Source organism: Branchiostoma belcheri, unplaced genomic scaffold (assembly GCF_001625305.1).
Source record: "Branchiostoma belcheri isolate BF01 breed outbred unplaced genomic scaffold, Haploidv18h27 scaffold6, whole genome shotgun sequence".
NCBI lineage: Eukaryota > Metazoa > Chordata > Leptocardii > Amphioxiformes > Branchiostomatidae > Branchiostoma > Branchiostoma belcheri.
Window position 1 is genome coordinate 2,056,449 of NW_017804242.1, and position 9,986 is coordinate 2,066,434.

General features: G+C 40.4%; 1 pseudogene; it reads right to left on the reverse strand.

Annotated features, from left to right (window-relative positions):
* Positions 1 to 320: 320 nt before the first annotated feature.
* LOC109482351 lies at positions 321 to 5,865 on the reverse strand (annotated as a pseudogene).
* Positions 5,866 to 9,986: the final 4,121 nt, after the last annotated feature.

Consider the following 9,986-nt stretch of genomic DNA (forward strand, 5'->3'; position numbering starts at 1 on the left):
AATGGATACGATTGTGGATGGCGTATTGGGCCCTCTCTGGCCAATAGATACTGCCTGGCCAATTTGATACTGTATTTTACCACCCTAGGATCTGCTTGGATATTAAAGTGAATGGCCGGCATCCATTCCTACTGGCATGTTTCGCTTTTAGGGCTTTATTTCCTTCACCGTCGGATACAAATGTTTGTAATCAAGTAAGTTTTTGTCTTCTTTCAGCTAGCAGGTAAAGCAGTCTTGAAGGCTAAAAATCTCTTTTCAGAAATCAAGTTTCATCATTTCCATCTTAATCTAATGAAGATTAAATGAATGCTAATCTTAATAATATCTTATAAACTGTAATCATGATTCGAAGCTTCTGCAGTTGTCATCACCACATGCACAGCCACATCAGAAATAATAGACTGGGATATTCTCAGTAACCTTTGGTTGATTTATGCCACTTTCATTTTGTCTCCGTAGAAAAACAATGTCCTCAGAAAATATAGGGCATGGGCAATTATATAGAATTGTGTTTTAGGCTCTCGTAATCTTTCTTGCAAATTGAATAAATCGCAAATACGAAGCTGTTTTACGTACATGAACGTGTCGTTTCCATGACCCATTGATAGCCTTAATCAGATCGTTGCTTCTCATACAACTCAGTAAAAACTGAATTTCTCAGTGTACAGGACAGTTCTAATAAGTGCTACTCCAAACAGGTCTTTACTATGCTGCTAAATATCGCACTTAACTTGTCAATAGCTAGTCACACACTCTAAAATAGCAAATTCTGCACAAAAGTGCTGCTAAGATAAAAGTAAACATGTGGCATGGGTATACAAAACCACTTCGCTCAGACCTTACATGAACTTATACAAAATTTTATTCCTTTGAAATAATTTGTTACTCCTAAACTCGAACTACAGCAATCTTTTCGTGCTTCATACAAACGTCATAACACCGGCCTCTGTGGCGATTTAGTCCTCGTCAGGGAAGAAGTACAGAGGCTTCTGCAACGTGGATAGAAAGTCGGCCTCTTGTTTTCCCCCGAAGGATGCTTTTCGTTTGGACATGTCCTTTTTAACCTACAGAAATAAGAATATAGATAAAACGTTGCCTCTCATACCTCCTTTTGTTTCCTTTTTTACCTCCGGGGAAGGAGATATCCTTCCGCGAGGAGGTTTTACTATGGTTCGAACATTTCTGTCAGCAGCTGTTTCTCGCGATCGGCTGGACGGATTTGTCTGTGGTTCGGTATACGTATTGCTATTGGGCTGCAGATGATGCAGAACGTTTTTGTTTAATTGCATATGTGTTTATGGGCGTCGAAATAAAGGTTTTTAAGTGCTCCGGACACCCCCGCCATGCTGAAAATGGTAATTACCATGTTGTTAAGGAATGGGGCGGTTGCAGTTTTGGGTCTTAGCATTCAAAAGGGGTCAAACAGAGGGGTGTCTGGTTCCGATAAAAATTTTGGGTGACGGCGCAGCAATGACGGCGCGGGATGACGGCGGGGGTAATGGCGCGGGTGACGGTGCAGGCTGTCAGACTGTGAGACACGTTAATCAACAGTCCATTCCGAACCAACCGTCAGTAGCCATCAAACACATACAAACATATTACGCACATAACTTTCATACTACACACAAACAAATAACCTAAACCAACAGAACACAAAAAAAAACCGGAGGTTTGAAATCTGCGATTTCCCTTGTTGTATCTATTTAATTGTGCACACTTTGTTTTGTTACATATAACAACCTGCACTACCTGTAGAATAGAACTCAAACCCTTTAACAGCTTAATCGGCTAATGAAGTAGACATAGACTTAGAATAGGCAAAAAAGAGGGAGACCGTCCCAAGAAATACAGTACAGTCTCACCATTTTCATCATGTCGATCAGGCTCGTGTTCTTTGCGTTCTTCATGAAGACTTTGGTGATGTCCTGGATGAACCAGCTGCCATTCTCAGTGTTCCTGATGGCCTGGTACCCTGAAAGGATAGAACACAGAAGACAAGGTATTAACTAGAGGGAAAAAATCCCTGTTCAAAATGTTCTGATCTTGGGCATGTCGTTGTAGCATCGTATCTACAGTATCTGAAACCACCACGTGTCGCTTTGTTGTTTTATCTTATCTCCAAGCAGATCTGATGGTGGCTACAAGACAGTATCAATAGGCAGAGCAGTATCAAATACTATTAAATTGGCCACCGCGTGTGATTGGCGAAAAAAGATATGGGTCCAAAAAGAAAGCCCACTAAAAGACGTCAAAAACAAGCCAAAGCCTAAACCTGTGCCTAGAGAGTGTTTTATCTACCTAGCTGTGTGGCGTATCCACAGAACATGTCGGTTCTGGTTGGCGCCACACCTGGTCCATCTGTCTCATCCTGCTGAGGGCACAGGAGCCTTTCTAGCTCGCTCTTAAGGTCGACCTTAACGTCAAGGTCAACCTCTGGCGCTGCGCTGTCTGTTTGGTCTTCGCCTTTGTAAATGTTTTCTGTGATAGAGAAAGAACAACTTTTTTAATCATGGGTAAGTAAAAAGGTGATGTAATAGGTAATGTAAAAAGGTGATCGGTGCAACTGACTGCTGGTAAATAGAATTTTTTGCTGTTAATGTGTGTGTGTGTGTGTGTGTTTGTGTGTGTGTGTGAGAGGGAGAGAGGGGGGCGTGAGTATTGAGAGACATGAAGAAGAGTGGTGCGTAGAGAAATATCAAGAAACCTACGTCCGCGGCATGCTTGAATGAAGAACAGCTTTGGTTTCCCCTTCAGACGAAGGCACTTCTCATTGTCAATGCCACTCGTATCCACATTGTCAAACATGGCGAAGATGTCGTCCAGCTGTACGGGGATGTCGTCGGTTCCGTAGATGACGCCTTCGTCCCCATGTGACATCAGCACGACGACGCAGCTGTCCACGTGGCGATGCTCCTTACGCTGAGAAAACGCGCGCACCTCTACTTCTATCTCCTAGAATGAATGCAAGGTATGCAGGAAAATGTTCAGTACAGAAGGGCACTAGCATTCAATCACCGACAACCATGTAAAAGGATGTTTAGGTAGATGCTATCGATGGGGAAATGAATCAATGATCAGTTATAATTTTTGGACTCGAACCTTAGCCGTCTTGTCTTCCAGGACGTGTGTTTTAAATGACAGCCCCTCCAATAAAGCTTTAATGTTGCTCAGATCAACGCCAGCGCCCCGTCGATGACGCATGTTTGTGAAGTTTGCGTTGTTCAAAATCAGAGCGTGTCCTCGTGGCCTGCTGTCCATTCTATATGGTTTCTGGATTGAGAAATAATAGTAATTATGACAATGATAATTCTTTCCGTAACGTCTCATTACTGTACAGATACCAAGCAAGCATTGAGCAATAAAATAATCCAAATTGTTTTGATAAGTTCAATGTCATATTAACACTCTTAATGTCATGAGTCGAAACATCAGCAAAAGTATTACTATGACAATAACGGAGAAAGATAGTGACCAATTTCGCCTCTTGGGCAATGTCTAATCTAGTCTCGTATGTATGGAAAAAAATTACCTCATTCCTGGTTTTGTCCCAGAAGTCATCATCACACTTTTCTACTTTCACGGCGATCTTGCCGTCGCCCTCGTCAGTCACCAGATCTTCGTCTCCACCGGCCTCAGGCTCAGCAGCTCTCTCCTGGTGACGTGGTGTCGGGCGATCTGCAGTTTCAGATAGAGTGCATAGGTCAAAACGTTTACGCAGAGTTTGTTGTAATGATACCTGTCACTGTCAACTGTTACATACGCCCCCGTCACCTACCTAACTACACACAGAAATGAGAGAATAATAAAAATTACCTGCTGTTGATCCTCCGCTAGATTCTTTATCCAAGTATATGCTGCTTGGTCCGGCACCTCCTGCAAAGCAGAGTTGACAAACATGTATTCCAGAAACTAGAACTGATACATGTAAGTTATTCAACTGTTTCAGTAAAGCATAAAATAGTCCTTTACAGGTACCAGAGACGTAAATGGATTCCGTTCTGATACAATAGTAACAGAACAATGTTATAAAAACTGTAGTTATAAGAAATATTATTATTCATTTGTTCATGAGTAGTAATCAGCATGGTTCATAAATGCATACCTTCCAACTTTTCTGCAGTTTCTTCCTCCTCGATGTTGATGAGAGCATCATACAAAACTTGTAAGGTGGCTCTTCTTCCGTTCTTGTTTTTCCACCTACAGAGCACCTCCCTACACTTCCGATCCTGGTCATGAAGGTACTGGTCATGTCGTAACCCTTCTATGTCGTTCCGGCTGAACCCAAGCGCTTTCGCTAATTGATCCCACTTGTGACTGACGTCTTTTATCACTATGTCGAAATGTTTGTTCTCATCGACTGAAATGAATACAAACTTTATCAAAGAACATTCACTTACTCATTATTGCTAAAAGTAATTATCATTATTGTTATTTTATTTTATGTTGCTGGACTCTAGGAAGAATAGTATGGAATTTACCATACTAATGGAGATCTTAATAAACAAACAAACAAACAAACTCACTCACTCATTACCTCCGCATGCTCCCAAATGCTTATGAAACCAACTAAGTTAATATTTACTTTATATACAATAGTTATATAATGGTGCTGCTGTGCTATACTGGTACTCAAATTTGGAAAAATATTTCCCGTTTAAATTTGATTCATCCTGTTTACTAAAAAGACATTGTACCTTAATAATCCCTTTTTGAAACATATATCGCTTAATAATATTACAATATCATACGTTAGCTGGAAATCATTCACAGTTTCCGGACAACCTGTACCTAAATATTTACTTTGCACTCACCAGCAGTTGTTAGCTTAGCACTCTTGTCGCCGAACCTTGGTCGTTTGGAGGGTGGCACAGCGAGTGTGTCGTCAGATGAATCAGACGCGCGATCAGATTTCCTCTGCGTCTTTGAGGCTGAAAATAATCATCAAAATGTACAAATGAATGAAGAATTCTTACACCCAAGTCATCTCCAAACACCTACAGCCTATAGCCACATGGTTTTGTTCATGTGTGCATTGATAGCGTACCAAAAGACCATGTCAAAATGTACGTTACTTGCTTAATGTTTTACTTGCTTGCGCCCCAGGTTATCTTCAGTCACAGTGCGAGTGCAACTTACACGATTCTTGAGTACGTTGAGCGGTGTGCCAAAATGTTACAAAGATAGGTGCGTTTCTTTCAAAGCAAGGCCTGTGTCGGGTCCCTCACAAAACACGGAAAGCAACCCTTTTCATGCTTACTCAACCGTGAATGTTGAAAACGAAAGCAGTATACAAGGTCGATGGCGTGTTCGTCTGACAATTCTACGAATGTTGCATGAATGTACGACTACACCTGTATGTATACAATATGTACATGACAAGTACACGAGACACCAGGCCCTTCTAAAGGGTTATAGATGATAAAATTCGGCAAAAAGAAGGCCAGTTAGGCAGGTGGCGTGAGCCGCTGTAAGTGTAATCCCCCTGGCAAATAATTTTCCCTATACAAGACAGTTAGTCTGGTAGAGACTGTGGTATTCTCACCTCTCCTCTCCTGTTCAGCAATCTTCTCCGCCTCCTTAGCCAAGTCGTCCCTACCGATCTTTTTCATCATGTCAGCAAGTAGAGACAGGTCTCCCTTTGGTAACTTCAGCTTGTGTTCTAGTTTCACGAAGATCTCTTGCGGGTTCATGTGCTCGATGTCTCCACCTGGCAAAAGTTCTTTGCTCTCTACGTAGGTGCGAAGTGCCCTGCTTTCTTTGGCTTTGAGTTTCTGCGAGATCCGCAGAAACAGATCGTGCCGAGACATTTCCGCCATTTCAGTCACACTTCAGACAAATATGGCGGACTCACCTGTCCCGTGAGTGTGAGCAATCCCCCCGTTAAGTTTCACTATCAGTTGAGGGGGGGCAGGTAGTTTTAACTCCAGTTTTGTTCTTTCTTTCTTTCTTTCTTTGGATTTAAACCTTGCACACATTGCCCTTCAGACCCTTGAAAACCCTAACTGTTTTTTTTACTCTTGCAAGACTACTTAAACTAATGAATTAAACAGAAAAGACTATATTTGGCCCCCGTTCGTACCTTGGTACGGTCCCATTGTTGTCTCAAGGTTATAACCTTACAGGTGATCTCATCGCGTATCTTGTTTAAGTACAAGCAAGTTGGGGTAATGTTGCCTAGCCGCTGGTCTGTGAGTGCTCGGGGCTACTGTAAAGAATATGATCTTTGATATAGGATTGGAAACAGCTACACTGCTTGTAAAAGGCGGTGATTTCCTTAAAAAAAAACACGTAAAGTAAGTGTTGACTGAATAGCGGAAATGAAAGTTATCTCGTATGTCTAGTCTAGCTCAAAAATGATGAGCTCAATAAACAGCTGAGCTACTCTTTTACTACGTTTGACAGAAAAAAAAAGTACAGTATATATAGGGAAACTTTTCCCTAGCTCTTTTGGACAAGTACGATGAACAGTACGCCAAATCAGAAATCAGAAAATCATTAAATTTGTGCGCCCTGCCCCTGTTCCATATTTTAGCATAGGCCCTCGGTACACTTGCGCTCTTCTCACTCGTCTTCGTCTGGGCACTTATAATTTAAACTCAAATTTGTACACACGTTGTCTGGCAACCAGTCCTACATGTACCTGTGGCCATCCCATTGAAAGTACCCAGCATTATTTTTTGTACTGCCCTAAATATACACAATATCGTGCCTCCCTTTTTAGCAATTTAGCTAAGTTGGTAGGATTTGACATCAACCTCAATGATCTCTCTGATGATGTTTTAGTTCATTTATTCATTAGAGGTTCTGTATCACTATCATATCCAAATAACTTAAAATTTTTACTTTATGTTCAATCATTTATAAAGGAAACTAAAAGATTTGAGTGATTCTTTCCTATCAATTTTGTAAGTTTTGCCTGGAGTACTTTATACATTGTAACCTTATTTATTCTATTCTGTTATCATTAAGCTTTGCATGTCTGTTCTTGCATTTGCTTTTGTATTTTTGTAATGTTAGATGGCGACATGAACATAAGCTCCGGCTTGAGTGTGTCGTCATCCTGTCCACTTTGTTCCTAAATGTTTTAATAAAGAAAAAAAAACAGTACGCCATACTTTAACGTCCCACTCAGGATTTTGATCCAATAGCGATATCTCAAAGCAGATTATGTGGGACAAGGGGAGTCTATATTGGCCGCCTGTATCCATTGGCCTCCTTTAACCTTTGGCCACCCCAATAATTACAGCCAGGAGGCCGATGGTTACAGGCGACTAATATAGATAAACTTATTCGCAAAATCATGCCCGAAGGCTAATTGCTTTTACAATCAAGTATAATACTTAACAGGAGGCAGGTAACAACTGTCTGGAAAAAAACTTCTACTTCTACTACTACGCTAGCTATTATGGGGTTCGACTTCTTAATATAGGCTCCCCTTGCCCCACAGAATCTTCTTGGAGATTCCCCAGAACTTCTGAAGCGTGCATCATCATAGGGTGAGGTTGCTATTCCCCAGGTAACCGCTAGGTGGCGCGCCAAGACACTGAGAGAGGCACATGTGACCCTTGACCTTTATTTCGGCGCCAAAGAAGAGGGATTCTGGATCCGTGGTGAGTAGATGGATGCAGTTTCAAGCTGTTTTATAACGTTAGATTTGATCTTTTATGAGGTATCTTAACCCCCGTGTATATGAATGAACGTCGCGGTGGCATAGCTAGATATGCAGTGAGTGTAAGGGGTACGTTTTAAAACTTGTCAAATTATGTTATAAAGGCAAAACAATATGTTCTATATTTCAATATTTCTCTTGCAGGGAGGGAAGGGGAAGCCACCATAAAACTAGTATAAGTAAGGGAGGTAAGTAACCGTCATCTTATTCTTTTTATGGGCTGTGTCTTCATTATATATCTTACAGACATGATATTCTTATAAGACTCTTATAAATCACAAGTTGTTTTGAACTTACTACGGTATAAGATATAACTGCTTTCAGGCCATTTAAAATGAAGTGACAAAAAATATAAAGAGCAATCAGCTTTTATTGTTGTAACATTTTATTCTTCATGAATTCCAGCATCTCAGAACATTTGGTCAACAAAAGATTAAATCTGTGACAAAAAGCCCATTTATTTTGTTCAGCTCAGTGGAAGATACATCTTGTATGGCTTTTCAGTACATCAAAGTTTCTGTAACATATTTATGAATCTACATCAACTCTCAAAACTCCATAGGTAACGTTTCCCTATAAAGAAATATTCAAGACCGCCACAATTGAGGATTTTTGAAGTATGCCTTAGAACTTGGGGATTAACGTTACTGATGCTTAGGTCCAAGCAGATGCTATGCATGGTGGGCAGACATTGTCCAGAACTTTGGCCATTGCCCCCGGTCTCAGCTCTGGCCAACAGATACTGTCCTTGCCACCGTAGCATCTGCTTGGAGATTATACTGAATTACTGATGCCAAATTAGTAGATTTAATACTACATTTATGTATTTGTAGTTATTTTTGTATGTTTTTTTATGGGCGAGTTGTGCCTGAAGCAAAGAATAAACGAAACGAATTCACCGTTTTTTTTCTATGGTTGTTGTTGGTTACCCAGAGGAGTTATGGGAGCTGATGTTGTGGACTCATGATCATTGGAACCCTGGTTAATTTTACATTCACTTGGTAAGACCCTTCTTCTAATAATCGTTATACTGGATGTCAACCATAAACATCCAGACTGTGTCCCCACCCATATATTTAAGCCTTGTGCCCTGTCTGCTTCAGTATGATAACAGATCATCAAGTTGCCAACACCTCAAGCATTAGGAAAATGTACAGCTTTTATGATGCCATCTTTTACCACCATGTCCAAGTTGTTAATTTTGACAACAGAAGCCTTAATTTCTTTCCAAAATTTGCTACATTGAAAATCACCGTTTCCTCTACACATACATTGAATAACATCTATGGTAGAAGAAAATGCTGCTACTTGTAGTTAGAGACTTAAAGATACCATCACCAAGTTGTTTACTTTGTGACGTCATTTTATCACTCTCAACAACAAAACAGGCTAAAGTTAAGACACCTGGAGATTTCTGTGTTTGCGTTTTAGTTAGTGCAACATTCATGATCATTGTCATTTATACGTTTATAAACATAGCTCTGTCTTTTTTAAGACTTTTGTGTGCTATTAAACATTGATCGATGTAGTAATTGATCTGGCTTCCATAGAATTACCAACAGTGTGGTGTCACTAATAGTAGCCCTGCTCGAGATGTCAGGTATTTTGCAGTATTATGTACAGCAATTACACCAGACAAAAATGTGTTTGTGACAAAGAAAGCAGCCTGTAACAATATGTATTCCTTGGAGTATTGACTTTGTACTTTTTCATTGCTAAAGCAACCAAAATCTATGTACATCTTTGTATCTGTCAGGAAAAACTCTTTTGTTTCCAAATCTACTACCATCCTACATCAGGAATCAGATGTGGTCTCTGATAGGACATTAAACAGTGTAATGCATTGTTCTTTGTACACATTTGTCACGAATAGAGTTCTCTATTCTCCATTATGGTCCAGACAATTCGGAAGAGTCTAACTCTAACATTTATAGCTAGACATCCTAGCCTTTCTTAACATTATCACCAGTCTGTTCACAATTTCTTCTCTTACATTGTATGGGTACATGTAGTTAGTACAGTGACATTCCCATTCCAAGCCCATTCCTTCCCTATTCCGTTTACTAAATAACTTCATCTCATATACATACCAAACCTTGGTACTTTGTTAAACATTGCACTGTCCCTTCACCCCTGGAAATTCCTCCAGTGAAAACATCTACCGTACGTATGCATTTTCTAGCTACACCTGAACAAAACTCCGCAATCTACGCCTCCCGGATGCGTTACGCACACGAGCAGAGGAGACTATACCAGATATTTTTGCACGTCCCAGGAATTTTTTTCACGCGGTTCTCGCGTAAACGCGTCAGTTTTT